The sequence below is a fragment of the Apis mellifera genome, linkage group LG7 (assembly GCF_003254395.2).
Source record: "Apis mellifera strain DH4 linkage group LG7, Amel_HAv3.1, whole genome shotgun sequence".
Lineage (NCBI taxonomy): Eukaryota > Metazoa > Arthropoda > Insecta > Hymenoptera > Apidae > Apis > Apis mellifera.
This window is the reverse complement of record NC_037644.1, coordinates 470,528-485,564: the sequence shown is the minus strand read 5'-3', so window position 1 is coordinate 485,564 and position 15,037 is coordinate 470,528. Positions and strand designations below refer to the sequence as shown.

The 15,037-nt window shown below is 32.3% G+C and overlaps 1 protein-coding gene across 4 annotated transcripts in view; it reads right to left on the bottom strand.

Annotated features, from left to right (window-relative positions):
* Positions 1-15,037, bottom strand: part of LOC412994 (octopamine receptor beta-3R) — a 109,029-nt gene that overhangs the window by 36,528 nt on the left and 57,464 nt on the right. For 2 of the 4 annotated variants that reach the window (XM_006557665.3, XM_003249104.4), the window contains exon 1: positions 7,152-8,075. The exons of the other annotated variants lie outside the window; for them this stretch is intronic. The gene's annotated coding sequence lies outside the window, so the exon portion shown is untranslated. Of the gene's footprint in view, positions 1-7,151; positions 8,076-15,037 lie in introns of those variants that run through there. 4 annotated transcript variants of the gene reach the window in all.

Below are 15,037 nucleotides of genomic sequence, written 5' to 3'. Positions count from 1 at the left end.
GTTAACGATCTTTCAAAGATTACGAAAATGTAAAAAGTCAAATGAGAAGATAAAAAAAGACAATATTTTCGATCCTCTCGTCTTCCAAGTCAACTATAAATTAAACGAGATTGGCAATCGAAATTGTTCTTCTGTATGTGAAATATAAAAAATATCTAACAATTATAATTTTCATTTATTTTTGTTATTATTGTTAATCGGTTCCGTTTCATTTGTAATCATTTTCATAACTCGGAAGAATAATTACTAAAACTAAATCGGTAGAATCTAATTTATCTTCTTTTCCACATTTCCATACAAATTACAAAAACACGCTTCTCATCGATGTCTCTATAACGACGTCTAGAATCCGAAGGATCAATCTTCGCGAGCTATCAATAAGCGTCTTTTCTAATTTCCATATTTCCTCCACATATACGATCACGTCTGGTAATAATTGACGATACAATCGATTACTTGATTTAATTGGAAAAATAGTTAATTTTACTTGGAAATTTTTCAAACTGTATACTAAAAAAATATTGATCGGAACTTATTTTCGTCGACAATTTAAATTTACGCTTTAAACAAAGCAAGAGATAACTATTCACGTCTGGCTTCGCCCGCAAATTCCAATTTCATTTTTTCACGCCAACTTTTGCTGTGTGGCTATTTTCGGCCCCCGGAATAAATTCTTCAAAAGTATATTTCATGAATATATTAACGCGCCCGTTAATACGTGATACAAATTTACCGATATATTGCCGGTATATCCGATACATCGATTTCTCCTCGTGCTGGAAGACAGCATTAACCCGACTGTTCGATTAATCGGCGATAAGTTAATCGAAAGCATATTAGGTGTGTCAGTAACCGTTTCGAAACACGATAAACTAGAGACTAGCAACCGGATCGATCGGATCGATGAAGGAAAAATCGAATCGAGGGAAGAATGGTCGAGTAAAATTCGACCCATATTTCTCGAATCGCAAAACTCGAACCGTGGAAGCCGGAAGAACGATAAAATGTCCACGCTTTATGGTCATGCTCTGGATAAGAGGAATATTTTTCAAACGAGTGGAAAGTAGTCGAACGAAATAAAAGTCTAGAAGATAGTGGATACCTTTCTACGAGATTATTTATATAATCATGTATATTACAATCATCTATTATTATTATTATTGATGAATTTAATGGTATTCATATTCATAAATTATACAGAAATATGGAGACACAAATAGAAAAAAATTTCTTTGTTTTATAATATATGGTATTTCCTCGTTAAGAATAAAAATAAGGTGATGCAACGTATATATGGAAACATGATAAAATGAAAGTTTATTTTATTCTCCTAAACCTGAAGAGGATATAAATGATGAAGATGGAGCGAATGAAGAGTATTCCATGTACCGTCAAATAATAAATCAATTTTCGCCTTTTCTCATCGATCGATAAGACTCGAGTGTTTCAAGCCACGATATCTGTAACCAAGTTTATATAAATTTGAAGACAATTTTTATCCGATATGATGAACACGAAAAGAAGAGAAAATTAGTGTACAATTAATTATTGATATTTGGGTGAATCATGAGTTTTAAAATGAAATGTTGAAAGAAAATGATGGATAAATAACTTGAATAAAATTTTTTTTAAACAATTAAGTAATAATGGAATGGTCATCGAACGATGAACTGAATGCAGGAATGAAAGTTCGATTAGGCAAAGTGAAATATGTGACCAACTAATTCAGCGCGGACAGATAATTTGCTGGTGGAACGTGTCATTCTATTGGAAGCTTACGTATCGAGCAATCAGTCGAGTAAACGTCGATCAATTTCTTAACAAACGCTATTTACAAGATAAATACATGGATTGTTTTCTTCGTTTCGATCTCACGATTCATCACGATTTTCGTCTTCTTCTTTATCTGGCGAATAATATCGAGGATAAATATATAAAATCTCTTTCTCTTTCAATTAAAAACTTGAAATTAATATACGAAATGATGATCCTTCGAAACGTTAAGAATATCGAGATGGACAAAATGGAAGAATATCGTTCAAAATATCAAGATATTACGAAGAATTAATTACGAATGGAATCTAGAAAAATATTCTTCATCCTATAATTTTTGGAGACTGAAAATATTGAAATTAATCAATTGTTAATGATGAATGTTTCGTTTGTTTTTTATAAATGAAACAAGAAATCTTGGGTAAATTTGTAACCAATTCTCCTAAATAGACCAAGAAGATAATGCAATATTCTGAATTATCGTAGAAAATCTCGTTAACTTTGCTCGACGTAAAATTGGGGCAAATGGTTGATTTCGGATTTATCTTGTGTCACGAGAATAAGTACCGCATTACCAAGATTGAAAAATTGAGATAACTTTTTGGTGCGAGGAGGATAAGATGACGAAGGTAGAAAGAGAAAATAGCGGTGGCACGCAAAATAGAGCAAGTTCAAGAGGGATGCATTTACATACTGCAATATTCATAGAGACGACATGGTGGCCGCGATCGAATGCCAACAGACGGTGGACGTTTGCGTATGCAAATTGTTCGTGACGATGGGTGAATCTAGACGGATAAGCATGGAATTCTATGCGAAAGAACCGCATATTTTCGCTTGTGTGGTCGATCTCGATCCAACATCCAACAGATCCTTTACACTTTTCCAAATCATCGAGATCGCTGTGAGATTAAATATTTGGAATTTATTTGTTTCTTTTTAAGTAGAAAAAATAAGATAACTGTCAACTGTAATTCATGCATTGGAACTGAAAGAACTGAATCAGCAAATGGGTTGTTGAAAGTTGTTGGATAATGTTGGATAAGATCTGAAATGATATTTCGATGAATTCAAAATATCCAGAAGAATGATAAAAATACTCGGTCGTGCATTAGAAACATTTATGTAATCGCGATTACGTACGATTCTTTCGAAGAATAAACTCGTGTCTTCTTAAATAAGTAGAGTAATTGACTCGCCGAATGAATCGGATAAACACGAGATGCTTTAATTTTTCCACGGATTGATATGCTTTTCCAACGTACAAATAACGATTAATCCCTTTCGACAGATCAAATATTCCACGATATTATATTACGATCAGTTGTACCATTCGTTCGATATTTTAAGAAATGTTTGTTATTTAAACCTTCGAGGTAAGTAATTTCAGGACGATTGAAAATTACGATTGACATCGAAATGATGTTAATTTATTAAATCTTTAAATGGAAAAATTAATTTGAACTCGTCGAGAAATCTTTTTCAAATCGAAAAGAGCATCGAAACTATGATAAATATCGATTTATATAAAGTTTTAATCACACAAATTATCTTGGATAGATGGGGCAGTCACCTTTAGCCTCGGCAAAAACTAACGACTCTTAATTCCCACAAAGTTCAATTATCTCCCAGCGGCATCGTTCAATTAACCAAATATCGTTCTTCCCTTGGAAACGCAAACCCAAACTGCTCGTTGACCCAAACATCATCCGACCAAAAAGCTTTTAACACGGACAACGATCTTAGAGAAAGCTGTAAACGTCTCGGTACGAACCTCTCGATGCTCGACCGGAACAACAGTTTCCACGATCAACAATATACACGATGTTTCCAATTTTTTCCATCGGCGAGTTACACGGATTTATAATTAAATGAAATTATAAAAAGTGACGCGTCGAAAATATCCTTTATCCTTTTCTTCGTTGATTAAGAAAATCTAAATGGAAAAGCGATCACAATTTTCGAGTGGAAAAATAAATAAGACGATTCAGATTCGTTCATTGATGCAACGTTTCGAAAACGCAAGAATTTCCTCTTCACTTGTTCAATTCAACCGATAAATTTTTGGATAATCGTCAACTTCGCTTCCAACGAAAGGGAACAAACCTTCCAATCTAAAATTTCCTCGATCCAATACGACGGCAAAAAGGAATGGCAGGAAGATTCGATTTAAAATTGAAACTCTCGCGATAAGGGTAAGAATCGGTATCCGCAAGCAAAAATACTCTCGTCGAGAGTGATTCGTGACTGTGAAATAAATTCACGGCTTTACACCCGGAAGGCTCGAATCGTAATAACGGTTTCCAAGGCAATTCCGGTGCGAGCGTTCGCTGTTAATGAAACGCACTCGCGGACTCGGGCCAATAAAAAGGTTAACCATCGAGCGGCACGGATCTATTTTCTCGATAAAGCCTCTTACGTACGCGTGCCAGTTCCTGTCTATCAATGAATCGCGTACCAATCTCAACGCGTCTTTGCACGCGTCCTTGTTCACGATCAAACGAAGGAACGAGTTGCGGAAAACCGACGAGCAGTTTACATAATTGTTGAACGCGATGTACGGTTAATTGGAAGCGTGATAGTTCGTGGAAAATGCATTTGCGAACGCACGTGAAACGAGCGTTCTTGCGTTTCGATCGAAACGAACGAAAAAGATATTTAAATATTTTTCGTAAAATTGCCATTGAAAAATTCATTCTACGTATACGTGAATATAATATTTTAACACGTTAGAACACGAAGAGGATGAATTTATTAAGTATAGTTCAATTCTCGTATAGAAATGCTATTTTTCGCTTATTTTTAATTTGAAATGATTGCAAATTTATTTATTTATTCTACGTTTAAATTAAGAAGAAAGAAAAAATCGAAGGACAGATTCTCGATATATGCATCAAGTTCATTAATTAAAAACATCTTTTTCTCGATACATGGTATATCGATTTGCATATTGACCGTATTAATATTTCTGTCCACAACTTGTAGAGAAGATGTTATACGTATATATTAATATAAAGAGAGAGAGAGAGAGAGGGAGAGAGAAAAGTACGATGAGATTGGCTGTGAATTCACAAAGAAATAAAAGTTATTTTTTATAAATATTTATCTATTATTTTATGAATGTTCTTTTTTTTTTTGATGAAGATAAATCGATGTAATATTTTCATGATATTTATACATCTCAAAAACTATTTTCAATGAATTTTATTTTATATTGCGTTTGATCAACAATTTTTTTTTTATATGTTTTATTTTTTTCTTGGTTGCTCAACTTTTCGAAAGCAGAAAAACAAGTAAAGTAAAAATTTATATAATTATTCCACCGAAATATTTTCCTTTGCATTAAGAAGTTAAAAATATAATATCATTACATTAATAATAATATACAGGTTATAATGTATTAATAATACGTATTTAAATAATATATAACGCTTGACACCAACGCGTGAAAATAATGTATTCTTACTCGTCTCACGATATTGTGTCAATAATTTACATAAAATATAATGTCACGTAACATAATATTCCTGTTGACGTCATAATAGTGTCTAACAATAACAATTAATATATAATATCAGTGACCGTGAATAAAACGTAATTTTATTTAAAAATATTATAATATATACTTTCATCCGATCATAATTATTTATTCATATAATTCATTTACAGTTCGATAAATCAAGTATAATCAAGTTGAAAGTATCGAATAATTTAGTAACAACGATCTTATCATCTTTTTTCCTCCGATATGAAATTTTTCTTCGTTATCGAAAAGAAAAAAAGGAAAGAGAGAGATTTTAAAGGATTTTTTTATCCTGAAAGTTTCGAATAAAATTGAAGAAAAGATATAAAAGACATAAAACTTTTCTTTAATTATAAAACGATAACATTTGTATTTGTATTTTCTATACGTAGAGTTTAAAATCGCGCGTAAAATGAAGACACGTTTCTTTCACCGCGTTAATATCGCGTCCCCCTCCCCCCTGTGTATCGAGAAAGAGGGTCGGTTATCTTGCGTGCTGTTGGTTATTAAGCTTGCAGAACTGTCGGACTACGTGTCTGTATAGAACGCAACATTCTTCATCGAGTTATAACTTTCGCGTTTGCTCAAGCTTCTCGTACGGGGCACGAAATGAACACGTTTCTCGGGCGAATTGCACAAAATGTTATTTTCCCTCGAGTACTGAAGTTGAAACGACATTTTCGAATGTAATATTAAAAAATCCATTGTTCCTTGGAGATGGGATAAAAGGTTTTTCGGTAAAAAAAAATTTTCATGAATGAAAATGAAGAAAAGAGAAATGAATTTTCTTTCCTCGGTGATTCGAAGAAGAGGAGATTTCTTAAAAATTAGAAATTTAAACAAACTTGAAAGTTGATATGCTAATAACGAAATTATTCTTCGTTGCTACTCTTTGCATCATCTATTCTCGTTGCGATTTTTAAAGCATCACAGAGAGTTGTTACAACGATGGATATCGGCGAATTCCTCAAGATTTACTATCAAAGTCGAATTTCTAAGATTTGCAGAGGAATCAAAAAATTCTTTGCAGAAATCTTGCAGAGAAATTCGAATTCGAATACGATCGCACAAGATCCGTGCACAATTTCTCCTAGAATTTTTCTCCACGAATCGAGCGACAAACGACTGCTTTTATTATCCGCTTGCATCGGCAAAATTTTCCCTTGCTTTATGCCGCGGAAATGCATTGTCTGGTATACGAACCGCTCCATCGTATACGAGATGCTTTCCCATGCGGGAAATATTGTATGCCACGAGCTAAAATGTAATGAAAACGGGAAGAAACACTGCGAAACTGGTTATTATTTCCGGAATGGATCCTCCGCCACCAATGATTTCCTTAGTCTCGCCAGTTTAGCATTTAGTAATCGTACGAACTAGTTAAAGTGCTGGTCGAGTAGAAAAATGCGAGAAACGTTGAAATTATAGAGTTTAAATGTGTTTTGAATACAGGAAATATAGAAAAGCAAGAGAAAGATCGTTGCGCGACCAATAATATAATGAATAATACGATAAAATAATAATCGTATTTGAAAGAAATATAAAATATTTTCGTACTTGCTGTAATTTCGAGAAATATTTTTCTTTGTTTTCTTTTTTTGTATTCGATAAATTCGTATCGCTATGCATGACACATTCTTCGCTTTGAATTAAAAGTAGAATTTAAATCTGTAAAAAGATATTTTAAACGATTTAGTTTGCTTTTGACAACGTTTTGTGAAACACGAATTTTCGACGCGAAATAAATTAATTTGGATCAATGTCGTTGAGAGAGAGAGAGGAGAGAGAGAAAAAAGATAGGAATTCGAACAACGCAAGCGCTGTGTTGATAAAAATAATTTCAAATCACTTTTACCGCTTTATCCACTTTTTATAAACTCTTCGTCATGAGAATTTCATTTTCTTGGAAAATTTGCTCCTTGAGAGAAAGAAAAAGTTTTTCCCCATTTATAATTTCATTTTCGTAATTATAAAATGATTTTTTTGGTTTAAATTCGCGAATTTTATTTCTTCGCTACACTGCCAATCGAAACATATCGAAATTTTTAACGCTAGAAAATTGTGCAGCAAGAATAGACATCATATTGTTGTTACGAATGATATAAAGAGTTCTGTATTTGTACACTTTTCATCGATAAAATTAATTAACGATATAATTTCATTTCTTTCGGTAGAAAATTTTCGTTAAAATTTCATAGACGAATAATCGCAATTGTCACGAGTCACAATTATTAGTGTAAAATTTTAAACCGATATTGGAATTATCTCGAATTGAATTCAAAATTGTATCGAGCTTGGAAAATTTTCTACATTGCCCGCATTTTATATTTTTCCGCTCAATTCACGCTAATTTCCCGAACATCGTTCTCAAACTGCTTGGAAACTTGGATTCCCATTGAAAGATCAAAATATAGAAATCGTATAGAATGGAAAATTCTTTCGTCGAAATTATCCAACTCGTATTTTTTCCAACACGTTTTAAATCACTTTGAGAAACTATTTATGAGCTGTTCTCGAGAACACCTTGCTCACAAACTGCCACACCATCGTTTCGATATACGAATGTTTATACTTTTTATCGAGCGCGCACACACACACACGCGCACACACACTCGCGCGCGAAATAGCGGCGAAACGAATCGAAGAAACGATTTTGAGCACTGGAAACGACACTCGAGGCGAATTTCCAACAGGCACGAGATCCACGCGACTTTAACCGGCAAAGTAACGACTCGGACCGTTCATGTTTCACGGACGACGCCGGTAGACTGAGCGTCGCGACGTGCACAGGCGCCGGACCTCTCTCGTGCTCGCGACGTCTTTCTCTGTTGCGGCGTGCCATTCTCTCTCTCTCTCTCTCTCTCTCTCACTCTCTCTCTTCCGCTCTCTTCTCTTTTTCCCTCTTCTTCTAACCACCACGCTCCGTTTATTCACGAGCGTGTCGTTACGAGCTCTCCTTTGAGTTTCTTTTAAGATCTCTGAATCCTTTTTGAATCATGGACATTTTTCGTGGCACGTCGTTATTATTATCCGTTATCTGTTGCTTGGTGATATCGTAATTATCATTGGATATTGGATACGCGGAAATTATAAGGCATTTAAAAACATGGAATATCTATGAAAGTATGAAAATATATCTCTTCGTTTTTTTTAAACAAAATTTTTCTGTTATTAGTGTTCAACTATATTAAAATAACGAATTGAATCGTGAATAAGTGATACTTAAGAAATGTAGGAAAATACAATTTTTATTTATTTCTTTCGAATAGAAATACACTTTTTCGAGTATCAAGATATTTTTCAAAGAAAGAACACTTTATGGATATATAAAATTCAAAATTACATTGAAAATCGTTTTGTTCGGAATTGCAAATACATCAAATCGATATAAATAAAATATACTAATCCCATTAAAAGCATATAAGCTTTGCGTAATTGTGTAATTAATTCCTGTCGAATAATTTAATGCCAGCAAATAATATGACGGTGATTAATGAGAATTGATCGATCAAGCTTTTACTGGTTCCACCATTGGGTTCGAAGAAAATGGCATTAGAGATTCCATGCGATAACGTTGCATGCCACTTAAAGTTGGATGATTTCAAACAATTTTCATTTTAGAGATTCATAAACAACACCGATGAAAGAGCTGATCACAATAGCGAAATATCGATAGTTAGTGTTTTCATTAAATAAAGCTTTGTTCCCAACCCGTCACGATAATATAACCTTTTGTTTCGGTAAGTAATATTATCCTATTATTATATATTTTATATTTAACGCATATATATATATATTATTATATCGACATGATTATTTTAGTTATAAATAAAACTATACATAATAATGGGAATATAAATGGCAAAAAGGAAGAAATAAAAGGAAATTATTTATTCCCACGTATTTTTTTATAAAAATATACTGACATTATAAAAAGTTGGCTAACATAAATAAAATATAAATAGATTCAGCCTTGACACGAATTAATTAATTCTATAATAAATTCGTAAGCGGATAATACAAATTTTCCACTACATTCAAAATAAACGGAGAGAAGAATTAAGAAAGAAGAAAAAAGACTGCTAGTTGATTTTACCACCATTGGCCAGACGGATAAATTACCGTCGTCTCAACGATTTTAAGACGATAGTTCTCCCCTTTATCGGAGTACATGTCCTCCCCTTTCGTAGCTCGTATTTTCCACCAGAGTTCGGATTGTTGTTGCTACTTTTCGACGACGACATTCGCCGTACGACAATCATTTCCTTGACGACCAAAGGGAATAAGAACGTATCGAGAAACCGATCGCGTCTACCCATGGGAGCAACGCACCATTTAGACGTCGAAAATTCTGTCTCGTTCCCCGGCTTACGCGACACGTGGTCTCGACGGTTTTATTACCCGTGCCGTAAACGGGGTATCGACCTCGTCCACCTATTCATTGCGAGTTTACTTTCAAGGGTTGTTAACGTTTGGAAAGAAGATTTTTCTCTTTAAACGTTTAATTGTTACATTGGACGATGGGATCTGTAAATGTTTGACGATATAAAATTGGGAACAGATTGTTTTATGATAAATAACGTAAGTGTTATTTCATAAAAGATACATAAAAGAATAATAAGTGATGGTAAAAATAGTAGAAATGATTCTTTCTGTCGAAGAATCGTGAAGAAACATAATGTGGATTAATATATTCGTGGAATATCTTTGGAGAGTTGATTATAGAGAACAACACGAAAGTTGATATTCTTGGTCGAGCTTTATTTATTAAGTTATTTAAGTAAGTAATTTAAGTTCGAGTCGGATGAAGCGATACTGGAGACAGAGGGAGACAGCTGACGAAGATAGAAGATCTTTCTAATAAATTTTATCTCATAATTATAAAAGAAAACTTGCGAAACTACTGATAAAAAGAATCACAGAATTTTAATTAAATCACGAAGAAAAAATGCACATCGCCTTAACTTATTCGTCTTAATAATTACATCCAGGGTGATGCTTAGATTTAATTTTTTGATAATAATACAATTCGAAGTATATTATATTTTTCTATTATTTGGACAAGATTTGAAGATACGATAAGAAAATTGAGAGATTAAGGAACGATAACAAATTTATACGTATTTAATACGATTGAAAGATTAAGAATAATCGAACAAAAGTAAGCAGCAATTAATAAAATACTTTTAACGTAAGAGGATTAACGTTCATGCGAACGAAACAGTACCAAAGTACCTGAAATCTTTTGTGCGCATAGTATATCATCGTTTGGAAATACTATTTATCTCTCGGCTAAAAAAATATTCTTCGTTTAAATTCAATTCAATGAATTCGTGGAGAACAAATATTTCGTGACGGATATCTTTTAATTCGTCTATTTATATGTAATTCTACAAGAGAAAAGTAACTCGATTCTTCTCTTTTTATAATATAATAGTTTTTATGAATAATATAATAGTATAATATAATAGTTTTTATGAATAATACTTTATACTTTACATATAAATAAAATGAAAAATTAATAGCGAATAATAAAATGTATCAATTGTATTAAGATTTTGTAATCATTTATTAGAAATAGAAATGCAAAAGGAAATGTGAAATATTTGAAATATTTATTCCAAGAATATTTTGTATATAATATATTTTAAAAAATAGAAATGGAATCGACAGAGACATAGAGTTGAGGTACAGAGTTACAAGAAATTCGAGTCACACTAACATTTCATAAACGTTTTAATGAGAAAATAGTGCATACGATGCAAACGATCGACCTAGTTTTTAACAGAATGGATATTTATCGAAATTTTGTGCGTTTTCCTTAACCTAGTGAAGTGTCCTTCTGGAAGAAAGATGAATCTGAAATGCTTCTCGATAAATTTAATTGATCAAGGATATTTAATAAGTATCCTTTATGACAAAAAGTTCTGATAAATATTTTTATTCAAACGGAATTTATTAAAAGAAACACATCGAGGAAGATTCGTCATAGTTTGATAAAATATATTCGTAATTGTACAAAAATGAAGATATATATAAGAAATATTTTTAAAAAACAAACACGTGTTTTTAAATTGTTTAAAAAAGAAACATCGATATTTCGAGAGAAAGAAACTAATGATATATCGATAACAAACAAACTATAATTTTTAACCAAAGTGAAACGAATCAATCGAATGTCAGACACTTATAATTTTACCTTTCGTTCTTACTTCTTAGAATGTAATAAAGAAGTAATTCTATAGACAGAGGGGTATTTGAAAAACGTAAAACAAATGTATTTTTATGACAAATAATCGCAAGAAACATCGTTGAAAAGATTACGAATGATTGGGCCTTGAGAGAATTCCAAATTCTTCTTAATCTGCACTTGGATCGCATTGTGAGACAAACTGGCGGCTCTGTATCGATGCCTGTGAGCATTTCAAAGATTTTTCTGGCAGAATTTAATCAAATCGATGAAATGGAAATAATAAAATGAGCATTCTTCTAAAGTAATTCTTTTCAACAAAGAATAAATATTTCGTCGATTTTTATATGTTTTAATTGTGAATTGTTATAAATAATATTTGTTTACATCTAATTATATTAATTTAGATAAGATTTAACGAACAATAAATAAATTAGATATATTGCAATGGATTTTCGAAATCATACGTGGAAACATTCATATAGTTAAAATCTAAGAAAAACTAATACAAATATTAATAATATCATTACAGTCCATAAAACAGTTTTCAAACAGAATTGGTGTATATCGTGATATCGGCAGACATGCATACGATCGAATTTTGCAATATTCATGAAATTGGCCGAGAAAAAGTCTTTCGGATTGGTTACTTGTTGAAAGAATTTTAGATCGAGTCTATTCGAGTAGCGAATCGCAATTGAATCGATCGAGAGACTCTTCTAAATGTATTATATTCTTAGAAAAAGAACTTTGTTCAAGAGATATAACTCCTATATTAGACCTATATTAGACCTCGCTAAGTCCGAGAATCTTTAATTTTACGAGTTGATTAGAAAACTTTTTTGTAGATATTTTATCAGAAACGAAGTGTTTGCCAATCAGATGTAATATCTAATAGTCGTAGCAAATAACATATTTTAACCAACTATAATTCTTAAATTTATATTATTAAAAAAAAATATATATATTATCTAATAAAATTTAAAATTAATAAAAAGTAATTAAGAAAAAGAAATTCAGGATAATTTTTTATTAATTTTTAAACAACGTTAAAATAAATAGATTGAAAAAGAAAAGAATATTTCGAAACACTCATCGAAGAATATAACAAAATTGGACATTTCTAACTTCCAAACTTTTTACTGATAATCAATAATATTCATTAAGTGATAAAACTCAGCTTCAACGCAGTTACTGAACTTCACTTCCTTTCGGAAAAATTTTCTCCCTCCACTAAAGGGGGAAGAAACGTGAAAATTCTTACTTGGGCGTGAAAATTCGGTAAAAGACAATAAAAAATTCGATAGAAGTTGTAACTCTCGGCCTGAAATCAACTGGAAAAAGAAAAAAAAAAAGTTGAAAACCTTTTCTTCTCGAGTTCGAAGTTCGCTCAAGTAGTACAAGTTGCCTTCAGGTTGTCCAATGCATCGGAAGTGTCGTAATTCTCGGCGGGATCAACCGGGAGGAAAAGTCTTGGAGATGCACTGCTTGCACGGGTGGAAACTTTTTCTTATGTAGTATAACCCGATTCTGTAATAGACCACACACCCGCCTCCCAACTTCAGAATAGGAGAAGTTTTTAATTGCAGCCATTGTTCGCCACGATGTTTCTACCGGTAACAAGTTTCTCACTATGGACCAACTTTCTATCTTCTCTTTCGCTTTTTATTTCGTTCGAGCAGAAATTGGAAAGTGGAATTGAAACAGGAATTTTCTATCTTGTTTCTCTCTTTTTTTTTTTAACCGATTCGATTTTAATAAATATTCGTTATTTAAACTTGTAAGAACTTGTTGTTCTTCGATGTAGTTTTCTTCTTCTTTCAATTTCGATTTTAAAATAACATGAAATATGTTAAATCAAATGATGGTGATTTTTGGCCAAAGATTGTTGAACAGTCAATCGAAAATTTGGATATCTTCAATTCTTCTTTTCAATATATCTTTTCTATAATTACATAAATAAAAATTACACGATTTCCAATGAAGTCACAATCGTGCAAACTTATTGCTGAACAATAAGACGCTTGGTTTCTTTCAATCACGAAAAATCATAACGCGCGGTCAATCAGACGTGGTTAATGATTTCTTCCAGACAAAAGCGTGAAAGTGGAGCATCATTGGCGACTAACCAGCACGAGATAACGATGCCACTTTTACGGAGACAATGAATTCGAGACAAGATCCGCGAAGGTATCCTTGATTAACGGCCACGATAACACTGACAATGAGAACGATCGATTCGAATTGTCTGCGCGTGCAACTGGAACGAGTTCACCCTTTGAGGAGATCAAACGAACCAGATTATTCCGTTTGAGAATTATAAAAAAAAAGAATTAAAGGCGTCGCTCGAAGGAAGCATCATCGTGAAGTGGGAAGCTGAATTGTATCCGAGATAAGGCGTTTATTACGGAGAATTTCAAGAAATTTAGCGGTAATGCAGCAAGTTCGAGATAATGAATGAAATGTATGCTATTTTGAGAACTCCGATACTTTAACGAAGATTGTAATATCGTGATATTATTGCAATTTACGGAGGAATATCATATTTCTTGTATTATATTTATCGTCGAGGAGGAATTTAACACGATAAATATACATGTATATAATGTACAAGTGTTGTTGTGCATTTATGGAAAATTTAAATAAACAAACGTGATGTGCAGAAAGAATTTCACCAATTTTACGATATTTGATAATTTAATAGCATAACTATTAAAAAATTCTTACAAAAGAAGATAATACGTTTGTGGATTATGGTGGTTGCAACTTGTTTATTAAGTTACGAACAACTTAAGTTTGCGTTAGATGAAACGAGATAGAGTGAAGTGACAGAGTCATCCTCTTCAATGCAAACTTAAATTGCTTATAACTTAATAAATAAGTCCGAACCAACTAGAATAGAGAACTCTCCATGGATGCCCTGACGAATATATTAACAACCTGTACGTATATTTATGTATAATATATAAAATTATACGTAAAATAATATAAAAGGAACAAGCCAAAAAATTTCTGCAATTCAATTTATTTTCTAATATCGTGTAATGCACAATTTCCAGGGATCGTTTTTCATTCAGATAATCTACGCGACTTATATTACGAACATGAGAAGCAATGGTGGATCAGGTCAAGAGAAAGTGCGCGATCGAACTCGGTCAAGTTGATATTTTTCATAAATGAAAAAGGGTGGTTTGGAAGTATAATTGGAAATGAGACACGTCGGATAAAGTGGTTTATCATATCGATCCTCGTTTATTAGTTTTCTTGAAATTATTTACGCATTATCAATCTTCAATACGATTGGAAATCTTGAGAGACTTGAGTAAGTTTGTACAAGTTGAAAAAGAGTATGAAGTACAAGAATATGAAGTAAATTTTATTTATTTTAATTCCTTTGAAAATGATATATTTTATATTTTTAAATGATCAATTTTTTCAGTATTTTCTTACGAGAAATACTTCTTTCGAGATCGAAGTTTAAAAGAAAAAGCTTTTCAAAAATGGAGCTTTACACCCTACTATTCATCATGTATCTATCAAAATATTTAGTA